This window comes from Tribolium castaneum, chromosome 3 (genome assembly GCF_031307605.1).
Source record: "Tribolium castaneum strain GA2 chromosome 3, icTriCast1.1, whole genome shotgun sequence".
Taxonomy (NCBI): domain Eukaryota; kingdom Metazoa; phylum Arthropoda; class Insecta; order Coleoptera; family Tenebrionidae; genus Tribolium; species Tribolium castaneum.
Window position 1 is genome coordinate 18,372,426 of NC_087396.1, and position 19,498 is coordinate 18,391,923.

Here is a 19,498-nt window from a genome sequence, read left to right on the forward strand (position 1 = left end):
GATCTCGTTCGCTTTTGCGATGTTTGCGACAAATGAGCCTCTCTTGTCGAATCAGCATTTTTGATTGCAGCAAATAGAAGTGGATATTTATGACCATATCTCGTTTTTTACACATACACTCCGCAAATTTGCTGGATCAGAATCGGCGATGTCTGCGACTATAAATAACGAACTGCGATTTTTCCACGTAGAAAAGCGGTGTTTTGTTCGCGATTTAGCCAAACTAGTGTTGTTGAAGTTTCTGATTCTGGCACTGCTTAGCGAAACAATTCACGGCGCGCTTTTGTCACTGTGCTCTTTCTTGAATCCCTCATCACGTCCTTGTGTCACCTGTGGGTGGAAACGTGGATTTCCCTGGCGTCTGGAAAAAATTAAAAGGAAACGCCTAATAACAAAGGAGGAGGAGTGGAATGCCGGGAAACGGATGGCTGTTTTCCACTCAAAGCGGAATAATATATTACATTTATGTTTACGATGAGTTTAATCTGATGATTCTCCTTTTAAAAATCACTTAAGGGATGGCGCACGATGAGAGACCTGAAATATGGATCGTTGCAAAGAAATTCGAATTTTGAGAGCGAGTTTAATTTGTCCTCTTGCCTCACCCTTCACGGAATTTGAAAGAAATATCCAAGAATCAATTATACATACCTGAAAGGAAGATGAAACGAATACGGTGACAAAGAACTGAGGGCCTTAGAAAAAATCGTTCTAGTTTATGTACAAGATTAAATTCTTGTACAGTATTGAAAGAAATAAAAGCAGCGATTTGCGTCTAGAACTTACAAAACACAATTTTGTTCTGTCGGCAAAATAGAGTGACTAACTATAACACGAAGTCTACTAGTTGTGATGTTTTACATGTCGTAACAGTGAACATAAATGATTGTGCAGTGTTAGTTGTTTGGAGATTACATAGTTGAAGTTTTAGAGTTCTTTGATAAACTCAAGAACACTCAGTTTAATTTGAATGTTAACACAAGGGATTAGTATTATGCTTATGTGCAAAACTAGTTAACACCTACATACTCCATCTACTTTTTTGCTAAAGTCTGTGTTTCTCCCATAACATAAGCCTTCGTAAAATAAAAGTTTACAAATCACACACTTTTTGAAGTAGCTTATTTAATTTATCGATTAAAAATGGTGGATGCGCCGGGTTAAAATGACAACAATTTATTCTGCTCTCGTGTTAACAGCATCTCGATCGCTTGTGTTTGCAATTCGTGAAGATTAGGTTTTACTTCGTGATCACTGAACAATGGTTATTGTTTATTTTAAATTTTTAATTTTGTTCTGTTCAGTTGAACGATTATTTCGATGCGTTCATCATTTCTATTTTCTCGCTTCGTGTCCCTCTGGGACTGGTAGCCTTCAACGGAGTGCATTTCTTGTCAGTTCCGAGCAGTGCAAATCAATTCTCGAAGTCAGTATGTGTCAAAAATTAATTTCGCAGCATGTGCAACGTCGCCATTTACCGTAACGATTTTCTACGTGTGTAGCTCTTAAAAATGGTGCACATTCCACATTCGCTCCACACACGTTTCTACTGCAGCAATACCTGACAATATTAGTAAATTAACTGCCCCACTAAAAAGCAAATTACTTCAATTCACACGTTACGGAAACTCTGCTTTCGCAATTTAATAACACGAATCCGAATGGTAAAATTTAACGGGTTTCCATAACTGAATTTTATGGCGGCATCACGATTTTATAATATCAGTGTTCGAAGCCAGGACATGTATAGAATACAGGACCGTAACTAGCGCAATTATTACCAGCCCCCTCTACCATTGTCGAATGCGCTAAATACGTCCCATTCAAGTGTTGAGAAGGTGCTCGACGATTCAATCCCATTACGGATCGAATACTCCTCGGGGTGGATATGCAATTTCCACGGTAAATAGTACGGGTAAGGAACGTTTTCGCGACGTACCGAGGAAATGGAAATACGTAAGTCAACATCAAATGACAAATATTAAATGTGGGGCCACGATCTTTGAGAAATATGGTTTGTGATTATCGAACTTCGATCATGATGAATTTGACAGTGTTTCAACCGCAACGGAAGGTACGAGGGATTGTGACATCCGGGACAATATTAAAACTTTTAATAATCCATCAAACCAAAGCAAGAAGGAAGTCTCGAAGTTTATGACAAGTTGTATTGTTATACTACAACTTCTAACAGGATCGCTAGCAGCTACAAAATGACTGCGTGGCTCAAACATTGCGGAACGTGCAAAGCTACAGTCGAACACTTTTTCCAACTTACGTGTAATGACGAAAGGATGTTTAAAAGTTAAAGTGCAACAAATTAGACCGGGATCACCGTGCAATTTCATCAACGATTTACTTTTGTTAACTCGACCGCCCTAACAAACCGGAAGTTATTAATTTCTTCCCCCTACATAAATAAACATAGAGTGCGCCTCGAGGCAATTAAAAAAATAAAAGCAAAGACCGGCGATGGTATGCACAATGAGCCTTGTTACGTTGAGGATAGATGAGCAAAACAAACGTTTGTAAGCAATTTGAATAAAAAAGAGGCGTCCGCATCGTTCGCTCGAATTTGCATATTCAAATGTTGTGGCCGTCGCAATTACGTCATAATTGTAACGGCACAAAAGAGACAGCGTCCTTTGCAATTGCCCGTGAGGAAGTAACGATCGTGTAATAGGAGTGACACTTTAGCCACCGCAGATTCCATCAAGGTACTTTGCATATTTTTTCGACGTCCTTTCATTCAAAGCATTTTGGTAGAAATTAAAGAACAAACAATTATTTTAATAAATTATTACATTGCTTATGTTAATATTAAATCAGTGGAAAAATTAACCCGGCGCATCCACCATAATAATATTAACCGTCTTGTACATTTTTCATTATTACCTGGCGTAGAGTTTCAACTGTGCGTCGGTTTCCTGTGAAAATAACAACATGGTTTAATAATTAGGGGTTCCCATATTACACCCACTGATCAATAGTTTATTGATGGGTGTTGTGCCTGATTGGCGGTAATGCAATATATTTATTATTTATGCGCAGCAAAGCCTCACTTTAACAAACATTTAAAATGGATAATTAAAACCGCAAATCAATAACTGACATACGGTAAGGATACAAACATTTTACTTCCCATCATAACAACTACAAACGACCATAAATCATCTGATAAAGTTTAACTATTTAAGCTTGTCAAGAAAAATGAGTTATTGAATGTTAGCGATACTCGATGGAGTTGCAAATTTCATGAACGAAACGGACTTGCTGGAAAAGCGGATTTTAAAGGATTCTTTATTTCGTTGAATACTTATTCGTATTTAGAAAAGCTGTATCAAAGTAAAGTGTTATTAGTCGAGAATAAAATTAACTAGAAGCCCTCTGGTGATGACATCTAGTATGTCGAAAACGGTAAGGAAAGTTTTGTAATTCCTCATTTAATTAATTGTTTAACCATTTTGTGTGTATACTGTTAATTTATTACATTAGAAAGAGTCAAAAGTATGTGATGGTAAATATTAGTTTTGGCTTTCGTTATCCGATTTGTCGTGAATATAAAGTGTATTTTTTCTGGAATCTGAAAATGGATAAAATGTGAAAAATATGTAATTTTTGATCACACAGTGTTATTAAGATCCGGTCCTGGTACAACTAGTTGTGAAGGTAGTGCGTAACTGTTTAGCGTTGCAATGTTTATCTAAAACAATTATGTAATCAAAACCAATAAATAATAGATCATTGCGAACACATATTGCGTGTATTGTAAGTTAAAATTAAAAATTATTAAGAATTTGATTAACAACTTCTGAAACATTTAAGCGTAAATTGTTCCAAAAACTAGGCTTTCAACGTCTTTGTCATAAATTTACAATAAACTAAGTGAACAAACTGTCGTTCGTTATTTGTGTGTTTCTCATAATCTCTAATTTGGCAACATTCGTTCCTGGCACCAAAGATAAAATAGTCATCCCATATAGTAAATGCATTAATTGTGAAGCTTCCAAATTCCTACATATCTCTAAATATCTGAATAAATATTTCCCGCCATTTGTAGTTACTGTAAAATGCAATCGACAATACATATTCACATACGAATTCGATTGCAAATTTTGAAAAACTGGATCGTCTTTTCTAGTTTGTTTACGCCTTCGAAAACTTGAAATGCTTTTAATTATTTAGAGATGAAGTTAGTGATAGACACATAAAAACTGTTTCCAAAAATCAGCAATTTATGACTAGAGATTGTTCCATATCTAGTGACGAACTGACAGTAACATAAAAGAGTCTTGAAATGCACTCACTTGGTTAAGATAAAGAAACACATAGGCGTGCATCTTTTTTCTCTAAATTTTACCTATTTGGCATTTTACAATCAGTAGATTTTGGGGACGAAGATACATCTAAATATTACTATTTTTAATAATTTGTTTATTATTCTTCATCTTATACGTATCTTATCATAATTTTATAAAGACTAACAGTAGGTTTAAAAAGCATTTTATTACAACGCCTATGAGCAATATTTTTTAAATAGTAAACGTATGTTTAATGCCAAAATTCATTTTGACATGATGTTTGACAACTACTGTCATGGGTTTCTAAAATTAAATAATAAAATTTGTTTTTTTTGTATCTAGTGACTATGGGAGTTTTGTATATTTGGGTGCATACATTAGACGCAGGACTCGTAAAGTTGTGTGTTATATTGCTTAATTAGTGGATAAACGTGAAGAAATGTATTAAAAGCAACTGCCTTCTGTTATTTTTAAGGTTCTTAAGAGCAAAAGTTTAGTTTATATTGGAATTAAAATTTTAGCCCGGCGCATCCACCATTTTTGTAAAAATATTAAATTTGTAAAAATTTTGTAAAAATTAAATAAAAAATATTTAAAAGGATAGTGTCTAGATGAATTTCAGTTGCACGCAGAACCTATTTGCGTTTGGTTGTGGTTGTTTCGTGTGGATTAATTGGATGAGTTTTGAATTTCTGCAATAGGGGTATCTGTTGTGGTAATGTTATTTTCGTCATCGTTCTTTGCCATTAGAAGGCAATTATGTTTCTTTTTGGCGTAGATCGATCGGCTCAATCCGGAAATTCAGCGTCGGATGTATCGGGGAGCTCCCGGAAGAGAAAAACCTTCCAGTAAGGAGATTTGCAATATCCCGTATAGGGTTTGATCGCGATTTAAAGTAGCAGGCGGGCACCTAATCCTCGAAGGAAACAGCAAAGTAATTCTTAGCACGGCGCTACTTTAACAGGAGCTTTTGTAGCGCGTCATTCACGCTCACCTCTAAGCTCACGTCCGGTCGCGAAACTTCTCGGCTGCGTTGCTGAATTTATCATTTGGTAGCGCCCGGAGGCGGATTGCGGTCTGAATTCAAACTACGCTCAACGCACAACTTAATGCTATTACAAACTGCTTACAGTGGCTTATTCTGTTTTCTATAATTAACTTAGCGACAGTTCGGTATGTGTGCGTGTATGGCCGTTTATGCTGGATACGCGGATAATCTACCGCATTGTGACTAAAGGTTTCGAACTTGCGCGATCTATTATTATTAAGATGAGAATGGCCAGACCGTGAAGCGACGAGCTCCAGAAACTTACATAGGGGTAATCCGGGCCCTGAACAAACTCAGTTTCTGGACCGATAATTGCCAAATTGTCGACAACGACTGAAATCTTGACTTTGTTACCAAATTACTTCACATGTAATTCTGGAATAAAATTAACTAGACGCCCTCTGGTGACGACATGTCGTACTGGCCGAAAACAGTAACGAAATTTTCGTAATTCCCCAATTAATGAATGTTAAATAATACTGTTAATTTCTTACATTAGAGAGTCTAAAAGTACGTACATACCTAGTGGTAAGTACAATGTGTTCAAAAATGGTTGTTCATCAAGTTGACTATGGAATTCAAATTCAATGTGCCGCTTCGTCCAAATGATTGTTTATTTTTTTTGTCAAATGTTTGAATTAGTTTTTTACTCACTTTTTGGTATTTTTCGGCAAAGGTGTTTCAACCATAGAGCTTGTTTTGTTTGTTTGTAAATTATTGAAGTGTGTGAATTAAGAGTTAGAATTTTTACACTAAAAAAAACCATGACAACTTGGGTGAATCCACAAAACTGCAATTAAGATTAACAATTGCTGATACATTTAAACATAAATTGTCTGAAAATGTAGGCTTTTCGATGTCATTTTAATAATTTGCAATAAAGTAAGCAAACACCTCTAATTTGTATCATTCATTCCTTGTTCCAAAGATACAATAGTCATTCCGTGTAGATAATGCAATAATTTATGGTTACTGTTTTCAGCCATGCTCAGTGGCGCCCTCAACGGCAAATTTACTTCCGAATATTATTACTTCGCTTCACTTTGACGTACTTTCGAAATAATCTTACACATATCTACTTTTTGGATTGTTGAATAAGGTAGAAAATTGAAGAAAATCTTAAAATATATTTTTTATCTTTCTTAGATTCAAATCGGGACTAGAATTTTTGCGGTGCTAGATAAATAATTGAAGTCTTAAGTGCATAGGTATGTACAAACCGTTTTCTTAAGATATTCTTTTTTGTCAAAGTAAATACTAATAAGGTAGTAAGTATATCCATTCGGAGAAGACCTCTTTGTTTCTTCATTTTATTAAAAAAAAAACATCGTTAGTGTGTTCTGTTCTTTTATATTTGCTTTCATAGGAACTTTACTACTTTTGCAGAATGCCATTAAAATTGTAACGAATCAGGTAATTGAATTAAAATTGAATTAAAGTGAAGTTATAATTACTTAATTACTGCTTGAATTACTTAAAGTAATTCAATTCCCTTTCGAAATAATTGTAAGTAATCACATAACAACACTGCTGATTGGTATCATGCACATGCAACTCAATCTGTGATGACTTGATGGCGATCAATAGGATTTTGCTTTGATCTGGGATAATAGTTTGACAATATACTGTTTACAATTAATGCTGCATTACGCCTCCGTAAACACGTATCAGCGTGCGGAATGTTTTCTTAAACCTATAGTGACTATAACATAAACCAATCCATCTACGTGTGGTTAAAGTCATACAAAAAATAAGGTAAATTACGAGAGACATTAACTCGTTATAAACTATGTGACTGTCACAAGAACTGCACAAAAGTAATAAATGTGTTTAGAAAATTAAACAGAATGTGTAACAAAGAACATCAACGTAACCTTCCGCATTTAAAGTATTCTTTAATTCTCGTATGTACCTTGTTAAACCCTTCACAAAGTAAACAATACTTTGTTCAGAATTCCAGTAGCCACGTCCTTAATTGTGTTTCTCCTATTTATATCAGTGAGGAGATGAGGAACGGTGCCATAAAACCGGTTTACAATGCATGTGCAAATAATTTGTGTTTACTTTGTGCTAGTTTGACGTAGCAAAATTTCGCAAAGGAGCACAATAAAAAAGCCATCGGCCATTACCGTGAGTCCTTCGAATATGCGGCCATTTCGTTACACACTTGAAAGTACAAATAGAATCGGTAAAATATAGACATTATAGTCTTCTATTCCTTTCGGCGCATTGCCAAGCCTAAAGAAATTTATTTTATATTAATGTCCTTAAACTGTTCTCGTCGGTCGGAAGTAGGTTATAGAATGTTACTTTTGGGCCAGGACATTTGGCGTCTTAAAAATCAAGGCAAAATCTTACAAATTTAGCTGTTTGCCCAAGAGCAAACAACCGACTAGGGCCTGAAACCTCTCAAAAATCATTAATTTTTATCCACCCCAAAAGTTCCCAAATATGCGTAGGCCACCAAAAGTTGGGCACCCGATAAACAGGGTAGAATCCTACAAATTTACTGTTTTCCCAAAAGTAATCATCCGAAAAAGATCTAAAAAACTTACACTTGATTTTAGACACCCCAAAAATAGCTTTTCACTTCTGGACCAAGCCAATTGGCGCATGCAAAAATCAAGTAAAATTACCTCAAAACCATTGTCAAATCTCTAGATTTCACACACCTCAAAACAGCTTTTCATTTCTGGACCAAGCCTATTGACGCATGGAAAAAATCAATGAAAAACAACTTAAAGCGATTTAAAATCCTCGACACTCCAAGTAAAATTACTTTAAAAACCAGGAAAAACTTTTATAAATCCCTAGTTTTTAGATACCCCAAAAATATAGCTTTCTATTTCTGGACCAAGCCAATTGACGCATGGCAAAGGTCTTAAAAATTATTACAAAAAAAATTTTGTATTCAACTATTATACGCACATAAAAAAGATACAACTAATTGTTCGGAGTTTAAAACTTTAATGTTATCGTAAACATGTTCGGTTTGTGTCTTAATTATCAAAAAATATTACACGTATACGACAACGTTTGACGTTAATCAAGCGTTGGTAATTTTAACAAAGACGTGAACGTAAACGTTGTCATGGCATGGAAATACAGACTGATCCAGAAATACTGAGTCTGTTGGCCACACTGGACTTAAATTTTTAAGGATACTAATGGAATATGCTTCCAGTTAACAACAATTTAACATTCTTGTGGGGTTGTACGTCAAATAATTGTCAAGAAAAATCGAATTCGGTTGCAATGTTACAAGTTACAAGCACAAATACTTTCAAATGTGTTGCCAACAGACTCAGTATTTCTGGATCAGTCTGTATTTGTTTTCAACACCCCAATATTCGACTATGCCTTCATGATAAATCTTGGATTCAGAATATTTACAGAATTAATAAAAACAAGTGCAAAACATTCCCCGTTTTCATTCCGACTACAATCCGATCTATTCTTACAGCATCTCCTCTATCACGACAGCTTATACCGTTTACAGGTATATGTCTATCGAGGAGAATCATCGGCACGACCATCTTCGACGCATGAGCCTTTGGCGAATCAACAGGACAGGTCATTGTTGTTCGATATTACTGTAAGTCATGAATAGATGGAAGAGTCCCAAAACCGGGAAATGTTTTGAGAATATTTGGCAGCACTCAGTTGTCCGTCAATCTTCGTGGGTCCTCAATCTCTATGGCCACTCGAGATCTCACCAGTTCAGATTTAAGAACAAATGCATTCTCAATAAAAAAGGCGGCGATGGGAATCGAACTCAAAACCTTTTAATTATCTGTTTAACTCTTTACTAACTGAGATATTTCGGTCTTGTCCATTCTAAGTCGGACAAGGTCCTCATGAGCGAAGCGATCTCTAATCAGCTACAATAATACATCAAATTGCGCAATATTACGAAATCAAAAAAAGTTGGATTAGTTAACTTTAACAAACAAATTGAATAAATGGATAACTTAAAGTCGAAGCCTAACCAAAGTGGAAATAAAAAGAAGGAATTGGACTAGTTTCGGTATTTATTTATACCATCATCAGCAGTCAAAACATTTTAAAAAACACAGGATAAAACTACGTAAGAATTTACATTTACGTGTTTTTTAAGAACAAAACAATAAAAATGTTACAAATTATTAAAAATTTTTTTTTTCAAAAAGAAAGAAGGTTAAATCTTGCCGAGTTGAAAAGTGAAATGTAAAAGTTATTTTTATTTCCACTTTGGTTAGGCTTCGACTTTAAGTTATCCATTTATTCAATTTGAAAAATTTAACCTAACTTTGAGATGGTCAACTCCCTCAACTTCCCCAAGGAATTTAACAAACAAGTTGAGTTTAATGAATAATTGGTATTCTGAATATAGGTATGCCTTTCTTCCGATAAATGAGATTATTTCATTTACTTCCAAGTATAAAAAAAATAGCTGCAGTCAAATACCTATTGTGTGATTTGGACCTTTCTGGATTATGATACTGTCAAACTAAGAATAGAAACAAGTTACAGTACGAGTCAGCTTTAAGCAGATATTATTATTTTCTCTGCGATATTTAAAAACCTTTACGAAAACACAAATTCAGAATAGTATATTAAAACATAAGTTCGAGAAAGCATGCGTTCAAGTAAGCGTTTGAAATTTTGTTTGAACAAACAAGTGCTGGAAGAGCTTTCTGAACGAATGTTTTATACTATTTTTTCTATTTTGCGCCTCTTAATTCCTTTTTACATAAAAGAAATGAAAACTTGAATTTTAGGGAATTTTGTTAAGGTTGGATACAATGTTTGAGTATTATTTAAGAAGGCTGTGGAAAATTCAATTTGAATTGTCATAATTTTTTCTTGAAAATGAGTTCCGAAAATTTTTCATGTACTCCGCCCGAAATTCGAGCAAGTGCGGCCAATGTTGTTACCAATTTATTGCCAGTAAAGTCCAGATCGCAATATGAAAACGTTTTTCGTTTATTGCAGTTTGACAGACAAATAGCAAGGTTTAAGATAGTCTGATCGCTGTTTTTATATTCGTCATACTGCCTGCTGGTATCTTTCACGGTATGTACTTGCCGTTGTATGAATTCTGTTAACGTTGTTAACAAGTGTTGTAGTTGTAAAGTTAGTAAAATATGGAAGATTGAAGGCGCCGCCAACACCAGAAAAATAAAATACACTAGCCTAGAAAAGCATCCAAAACTCTTAGAAACGAACCCATACGGATGCGTTTCTAGCTCTAGGAACGACGCAAAATAGAAAAAAGCAGTTTTGCCTACCGTACAAACAACACGTGTTACAACTTCCTAGTGATAACAGTAATATATAACATATAATTATTCTAGTTATTAAGTACTACTATGTTTTGGACGCGAAAACAATGTTTTTCTTTTATAACTTTGAAAAACGATTACAATATAAAAACCACGTTCGTGGGTCAGGATTCAGTTATTTGATTTACTTTAATTTTGCTGCTGTGTCAACTGTCTACTGTCTATAAAAATATCTAAGATTTTTAATATCACAATTACAAAATTTAAAAAAAACCTCAAATTTAGTAAGTTGTGTTACAAAAACAAATTATAACTACGTAATAATAATGATATTGTTGGTTGCGTATCGTTGAATACTACAATAAGATTAAGAACAATTGCTATAACGGAAAAAAAATTGCTTTTACAGTAAACTGGTTTTTTTAAACGAGTAGGCCGATGTGTCAGCGTGTTTTTGAAGGAAACATTTTATAACCTACTGTCGGAGGTTAGCATTCTTCGGTTGAAGGGAGAGAGAGCTACCCTCTCATCTGCCGGATAAAATTGAGCTTTTCTCTTTGTAACCTCTTCTATGAAATTTAAAGGTCTTCAATTTCCTTTAGTGGTTCAGATGTCCGAATTGGAAGGTTACCAATATGTGCAATTACAGTACAGTGCGAAGTGTTTCGAATACAAATATGTAATTACGTTTCTAGGAGAATCTTCGTAAGTGATTTTAAGCAGAGAAGGAACTAATATAGCGATTTTTCAATTGAAATAATACTTCTCTTCACCAAGTTCATAAAAATAAAAACAGCCGTAATAAATAGCAGCTGAAATGCAGATGACGTTGTTTATGGGAATAAAGTTCTCGTAAGTGTGGATGTAAGAAGATGCATAACTCTTACAACTTTCGCACTCAGTCCATTCATTATTGTACTCTGTGGGGAAAGTGAAAATTATTAGGAACCAGGAGTGTGCTTAGAAACTTCTAAAAATTGTGAAGTTTTAAACTTTTAGATGGTCCTGCTCGCAGTGTTATGTGTTAAGTGACCTATTCGCTAATTCAACATTAAGTTTTTTTCTAGCAAATGGCCAGTTTGTGTTGAAATACCGAGTATACAACTTAGCATCTCTAACAATTTATGTTTGGAAACACTAAAAACGAAATGTGTTTCATTGAAAAGTGCACAACGCTGTAGCACTGGGGTAAATTCATTATTAAAGAAAATTGTGCATTAGAGGAATAGTTAATAAATTACTCTAACCGCCATAAACCTAAAATTTATCGTGAAAGTTTAACAACTATCTAGGTAGAAGAAGAAGAATTTTATTAATTAATAGGAAACCTAGTTACAATAGTTAAAAATAAATAAAAAATTACATTAGTGGATAAAAGTCACACTTATTGCACATTTATCCTCACATAATCTTTGATTTTTGATTTAAATATAGATAGAGTACCTGCATTTCTAATATTGTCTGGTAACTTATTATATTCATTAATACCCTTAAAAAATAAAGATAACATTGTTTGTCGGTAATTTACACTTTGAACATTAATTTTGGAAGAATCCCTAGTCTGGTAATTGTGTACACTATTTCTGCAAATAAGATATTCACTGAAATACTCTGGTACTCCAAGCTTAATTATTTTATATACAAAAATCATGGTAGAATAATACAGTCGTTGCGTCACAGAAAACCACATTAGGGCCGATAACATACATTTTATAGGTGTTAAGCGGTTACATCTTAAAATTATACGCATTCCTCTATTCTGAAGCTTTTGCAGTTGTACAACATGACTAGGCCGTAGCAGGTACATAAGTGTAGCACAATAATCAAAATGTGGTTGGACAATACAATTGTAAATTAAAATTCTTGTTTGCATTGACACATGCGTAGATATTCTTAAGAAAAAAAACAATTTCGTCCTAATTTTTTTACAAACATAATCGAGATGACTCTCAAAATCGAGCAAGCTATCTAGGTAAAATCCTAAATACTTACATTTATTAACAAACTCTACAGTTATGTTATATATGCTTAAATTAATGTTGGCAAAATCAATTTGGTTGTATTTATATTTAGTTGTAAAAATTATAGCTTTAGTTTTGGACACGTTTACTTTAAGTTTATTTGTGTTAAAATATTTTTCAAGTATTTCGAGAGCCTTGTTCATTTTTTGAATACATTTATCAAGATCAGTGTCATAGCATGCTACCAATGTGTCATCGGCAAACAAATTAACAAAATCACAATCACAATAGTTTACAATGTCATTAAGATAAATTAAAAATAAAAGAGGGCCAAGAACGCTACCTTGTGGTACACCAAATTCACTAGACACTTCATCAGACAAAACGTTATTATATTTAACTTTTTGTTTCCTGTCTGTTAGATAACTTTCAAACCATTTAATGACATTACCCCCAATACCATAGCACCGCAATTTAGTTAATAAAATATTTCTATCGATAGTTTCGAATGCTCTTTTAAGATCTAAAAAAACTGCTACCACATATCTACCACAGGTAGCTTCTATCTGTAGGTTATTAACTTTTCAACTTAAACAGGAGCTCAGAGAGAGGGTGCATCTCTCTCACAACATATAAAGTCGTAATTGAATATTAAAAAATAACCAGTGCAGATTTGTAAGTGGATTATAAATAAGTTATTTGTTTCACGGCGCAGTTTATTACTCAGGACCCACCTCCAGCATGGCGTGTTTAGTGTACCTACTTTAAATTGATATTAAATTGTGCGAGAGACGTTGGAGCTTTTTTCTTCGTCGAAGCTTTCGCTGTCAAACAAAAAAGTAAGAATGGCATTCCGCCGTTATCAAGTAAATTGTCGGAGCTACATTGTGACATGAGTGACAATGGATTAATCTCGGTAGGTGTCTTGAAAGAGAGGGCGCTCCCGTCGGGGATTACATTGCCGTTCCAATTAAGGAGCACGGCTGTCTCTGTCACCGTCCCATGTAAAACCAGTACTCTAATAGGGCGCACGGATATTGAAAAGACAATTCCTGTTACGGCCCACTTGAATACTAAGTTGTACACGAGAAGAGCATTCACGGTCTGAATATGTGCATATTTTGAGACGCTTTGGCCATTCCGGAATTTTTTATGTCTACTCGTATACAGTGATCTTCATATTAAATGTTATTATTCTATAAACACGAGTAGAGGTAGTACACCTTTATTCTAAGTAGTTACTATAAACACTATGGTATATTATTTGATTTAGTTATTTGTTTATCTTACTCGATAGAATAAAGTGGTGATTTTTTGGTGATTTTTTATTCTATCGGTGAAAAAATTTAATAAAAATTTCTCAATGTACCTATAAGAGAAAACGTTGTATTAAACACGTAAAGAAAAGTTGCTCTGCACTCGTTTCAGAAACACATCACTCACAGATAATGAACAACTTTTCTTTACTTGTATGATAAACTACTATTTTATAATTCAATGTTTTTTGCTTTTGAAATTTTTTTCTAAAACATTAGAACTCTTCCGAATTTATATCGTCCATAACGGCCTCACTCCACGTTCTTCTAGAATCTAGATAATCGAGAGTCTACTGCATTTGAATTTCTTCTATCGTTCGATTTTTCTTAGTTTTTAGTCTATTCTTTTCAATTACAAACATTTCAAAGATCAAAAAATGGTAAATAATAAAATTATTAATAATTTTCACGTCAAAGAACTAACTAAATCCCTTGAAATTAGTTAAAATTACACATTTTAGTCATTTCTTTTTTGAACTTTTAAATCCAGGAGTTAACCAATTTAAAGATGTGTCTATATTACGAGTAATAATAATCTTTGTATCGTAACTCACGTATTCACAAAAGGGATCGAACGAAGAATCTTTATTACTCATTATTTAAAAAGCACTTACGTGATTTTAGGCATTTTTGAGTAATTTATCTCCTTCTTGAGTTACAAAGTCACATATTAAAAAAAACGACGAAAAAAGTTAAGAAAGTGATGGATTAGGAATAAAATGCGTGATTTTAACCAATTGCAAGGGATTTAGTTAGTAAATAAACTGTTTTGACGTGAAAAATTATTGATGTTAATTTAGTATTTACCGTTTTTTAAACCTTGAAATGTGTGTAGTGGCAAAAAATATTAAATAAAAACTAAGAGAAGTTAGACGGCATAGCGCGAGCATTTGACCTAGCGAGCTTGGTCCAGTGGTCCTGTAGTCACTACAAAGGGTGATATGCCGCGATCTCTACCTTATTTATTTTAAAATAAAAAAATTTCTCGCATCTCGAAAATTTCACAAAAAAATTCACTCGTTTAGATACGTTGGAATCTACATTTATTGGGAAATCTAGTGCAAAAAAAGTTTACAGCTTCATTCAGAAGAAAAATCTGACGATGTTAACACAAAATTTGGGCAATTTTAGTTTTTCAGAAAATCTTCTTTTTCATAATGAAGACAATTTCAAATCAAAAAGCGATCTACATATTCGAATTCAGCAGGAAATTCAGCAGTCGAGTCCGGACGGCCATGTTGAATGTGGGTAGCTTGCTACAGGCTTATTCAAAAGTATCGGACCATTCCTTGAGTTATACGTGTAAATGACGTCCAAATGAGAAAAGTTTATAGAATAACAAAAATTCATTTGAATCTTTAGATGTTACATCTCTGGTTAAGTTTTTGGCATTTTACATTATTTCATTTTGAATTTAGTTAGTGAAAATGGCAGACCTTGCAACATTAAAGAGATAACACATAATCCAATTCCATTTTTATGCTTAGTTGTACGTTTTTTATTACTATTTGAGAGTTGGTTCGATACTTTTGAATCACCACGTACAAAAGTGTACAAAATGTTATTAGATAGACAGAAAAATCGATTTTCCCAAGTTTCCAAAGGTAGGGAGAGGGCCTTAAGATGACGAAGTAGGTAAGAAGACAAATTGAAAATTCCTACTAAACTTAGAGTTTTAAAATCGAGAAATTGCTACAGTACGTCTTCACTGAGTAGAACAGTATGGTAGCTTCCATATTTCGGTGACAGAGCAGGCTAATTCGAAGTTAAACGTTGATAAGTGATATTGATGCATGACCTTATACCTACTGACGTTACCAAAATAAGGAATAAATTTTTTTCTAATGAGTTAATCTTAAACATTACTGATTTGTATGAGTTTTCAAAAATACTTTCGCTCAATTTACGAATATCGTTTGCAATTACAAACCTATCGTAAGGATCGTATGAGGATTCGTCTTCCAGCCTTACCTCGGGGTATTCATTAAAAATTATGCAAGAAAACAGTTTAACGGCGATGGGCGCATCTACAGTGTTCCACTTATTTAAATCACAAAGAAGCCTTTAGCTAAAATGTGGATTTGTATCTAATTTACTTCCTTTAATAAACTTATTTTCAAATTTGGTTTTACAGCTTTTTAATACATCGTTTAAAATATTACCCAGAAATTGGTCAACTTATCAGCAGTGAGTGGTAAGATGACGGACTAGTTATTTTTTTAATTTGTTTATTTTTTTGTTGAATAGTTTCTTGACAGTCATTTCAAATATGTTCTAATTGGCAATTCTAGTAGAGTACCTACATATTTTTTTTGTAAGTAACAAATTAAAAGTTTTAGATTCGTCAACTTCCCTCTCTTTCCCATAACTGAGTTGGTTATTTCGTATCTATCAAAAATCATAAGAATATTTAATCAACTTTAGATTGAAAAAAATAAAAAATTAAAAGTGCTTTTTAATAACAACAGGTAGGTACTTACTGCACACGGCTAATAATTCCGGAGTTATATGCAGAGACTGATTCGTAACAAGGACTGCTTCAGAACTGGAGCAAATATCTCCTTGAAGTCGAACGAAAGAATAGTAGTGTATAAGACAATGTTAAGTGAAGTTTTGAGAAAACATTAATGTCTTTAGTTTAAGTAATTTTTAAGAGCAATATTTTTGCAATGCCCTTGAAGGATCACGCTGGGTCAGGCGCTCACCTCCGCCTCCAGTTCGATCAAAGGCCATCAGTTAGAAAAACTGACGTTTCAGCACTTGTTCCGTTTTGCTGTCTTTGCCGGAAACGAGGTGCAGCTCAAAGAAAAATATGTTTCCCACGTATGGCGTCATCACTTTTCTCCCTCTAATGCCCGTCGCGCGTATAATAATTGAAACAGACGTCTGCCGCATCGATCTCGTCCTGTTATCGATGATTCCCACACAGATCCAGCTTATATGCGAACAATTTCCTCGGAGATAAATAAGGCGGCATCGATGCCAATTTCTCGACTGTTTCAAACGAATTTCAGCTCCACCTCGGTGGAGCGTCTCCGTGCTCTAGGCCGCAGAAATTGCACTTTGAAGATGCCGGATTTACATCGACCTATCAATATTTACGGACGGAAAAGGAAAAACGAAAGACGGCGGATATTCGCCGTGTTCACCGACGGCAAACTATCGAGAATGGTGTTATGTGTACCCATCAGTGCAAACGGCCGAATTTAGTTAACATCAGCACCAATTTCGGCGGCACACAGACGTCTTAGGATTATTTCGAGCCGAAACTAACCGCATTCTCGGCTTTGTACACGGATAGTTATTATTGGGGCAATCGGGGCCTGCAAACTCGGCCAAACTGTTCGCACAAATGAGGCACGCAATTACAAATCTGCAGAAAGGGAAAAACTTACGACCTGCTCGACGAGAAAATCCCGAGAATTCGGGAATAATTTCAGTTTTCATTTCGATGGAGAACGTGCGGTCTATAAATAAGGGGTTCGATTTTTTCATAAATTTGATATGTAGGGAGAAAAGTATATTAGGTCGATAAAAAATTCTCGAGACGTCTATAAAAAGCAAATACTTTATGAAGAAAATCGCATGATGAGATTAAGAACAAACAATAAAAAAATTCAAATTACGAGAGGTTCCATCGATTTTGTCTGAAACCGACTTGAAGTTTACACATCCATATTATTAGATTAGCTGATGTATTAGCAATGTTTGCTTTCCAGCGCAACATCAAATTACGCCCTTCTTGTTCGAAAACAACGCAATTTTTTAAATCAGCTCAAACAACAATCACATCCAAACCTCTGCATTTACATCACAGAACAGACAATAACTTGAAGTAGTATGGGACAATGGGTTAAAATGGTCTCTCTAAGAAAAAATACCTCGTGGAGAGTATTATAATGCATTAAATTTTTAGAGCTTTGGTAAAAGAAGATGTATGCTTACATTTTATAAGCTTTTTGGCATTGTCGAGAAAGCTGAATACTTAAAGGTCTTTAATATTAAGAAAAAAATGCTCACACCATTATTATGTAATAGATTTTTATTGTAAAAGCATACTTGAGCACTTAAGGTAAAATTTTTAGTAAAGTTTGAACGAATACCAAAAACAGGTAATTTATTTTCTTGAAACACGCAGCAATATTTTTAGGCATTTAATAATAAATTTAATAAATTTTGTACAAAAAAATGGAACACATTTAGCACGCCGAGCATTTACTTTGAATACACATCCGGAACATTTGTAATCATTTTCATCGTCTCTTACCCCTATCTATCTACCTTAAGTCAAAATGTTACAATACAAAAAATGACACCCCCTGTTTTTCGTCACCATACCATGGCTGTCCGTAAATACAGAACACTTGAAAAGTAAAATTGTACAATGGTGCTCATGATCGCACTACTAGTTTTCTTGATTTTTGGAGGGATCATTTTATCCCACTCTCCCCTACTGAATAAGAAAATTTTTGAAGCACCTATTTTTTTAATTAATGCGAGAAATAAGACAAAATAATTTGCCAAATGTCCAACGCTCTTGCTACACGTGGCATAAAAAATGAATGGCTGTTAACTTCAATATCTGGAGTCTCTTTGAGCGGTGGCGCACCGGCTGCCCCGAGGGATAATCATAATTTTTTTAGCTCTCGTGCAGAACTCTTGCTCGGTCTTTTGATGACGTCCGCCTCAATCTTTTCGAGTGGATTTAATTTATCTGAAGCCGTCGGATCCCTCGAATCCCCGGATTAAAACCAGAAATTCTAAGTAAACTTTGAATATCGAGGTATTTGCACTTAATCTTGTGGGTGGACAGTTCAATGTTAATATATCACAGTTGGCAAAACGTATCGACATTCTGTAGCTGCAACGTGAAATAGGCGGGTTCGGAACGTCGACTCATTCATTATGTCTTTGTGTCGATTACTCTCTGAATCCGTGGAAAATGGTCCAGTTTGTATATTTCACGCCGTTTTAATTTCCATTGTACTTTCAAAAGCCTATTTGCAACGTTTTACATTTATTTCGCGTTAAACGAAAATTAACTGCAATGCGTTTCGACAAAAAAGACTCGTCCAAGAGTTGATTATTTTCAAAGCGTGCACTAAATGTAATATACAAAATGAAGCATTTGCTCGCAAGGCTGCACACCGACATAAATTTACGTTCGCGTTATTTATTTATTAAAACAAAATTAATGTTTGCAAAAAACACGTAAATTAATTTGTGATTAATCACAACAAAATATTTCTTCTGTCATTCAGGATCCTTGGTGATTCGTTTTTTTTTTAACTTCGACAAGCTGTTCCAATTATTCTGTTGATTTCTTGTCAGTGTGTCATGAAATTTAAACCATATATTTCCCAATTTAGGTAAGTCAAAACGCAAACTGCAGTCCACAGTTTGTACACTAAATAAATATTTTAGAGCGGACAGTAGGTATACAGTATGTTCTGTCTAAACCTATACTAGAAGTATTGGTAATTTTAATAATGATAGTCATCTGAAAATATGTATATAACCATAATCTCTTAGGTTCTGCTCAATGAAAATATTTTCAAGATTGTCATAATTTCGGATATACCGTAAATCGCTATCAACTTCCGAATTT

General features: G+C 34.3%; 1 long non-coding RNA gene across 2 annotated transcripts; it reads left to right on the forward strand.

Annotated features, from left to right (window-relative positions):
- The first annotated feature begins 10,986 nt into the window (after nt 1-10,986).
- On the forward strand, nt 10,987-13,875 carry LOC107398206 (uncharacterized). 2 transcript variants are annotated; one of them, XR_001575130.2, is made up of 5 exons: nt 10,987-11,261; nt 11,309-11,465; nt 11,516-11,905; nt 13,130-13,440; nt 13,495-13,875. It is a non-coding gene; the product is annotated as an uncharacterized LOC107398206 (long non-coding RNA). The 2 variants fall into 2 exon arrangements; XR_010333521.1 differs by having other exon boundaries at nt 13,130-13,413.
- The last annotated feature ends 5,623 nt before the right edge of the window (nt 13,876-19,498 follow it).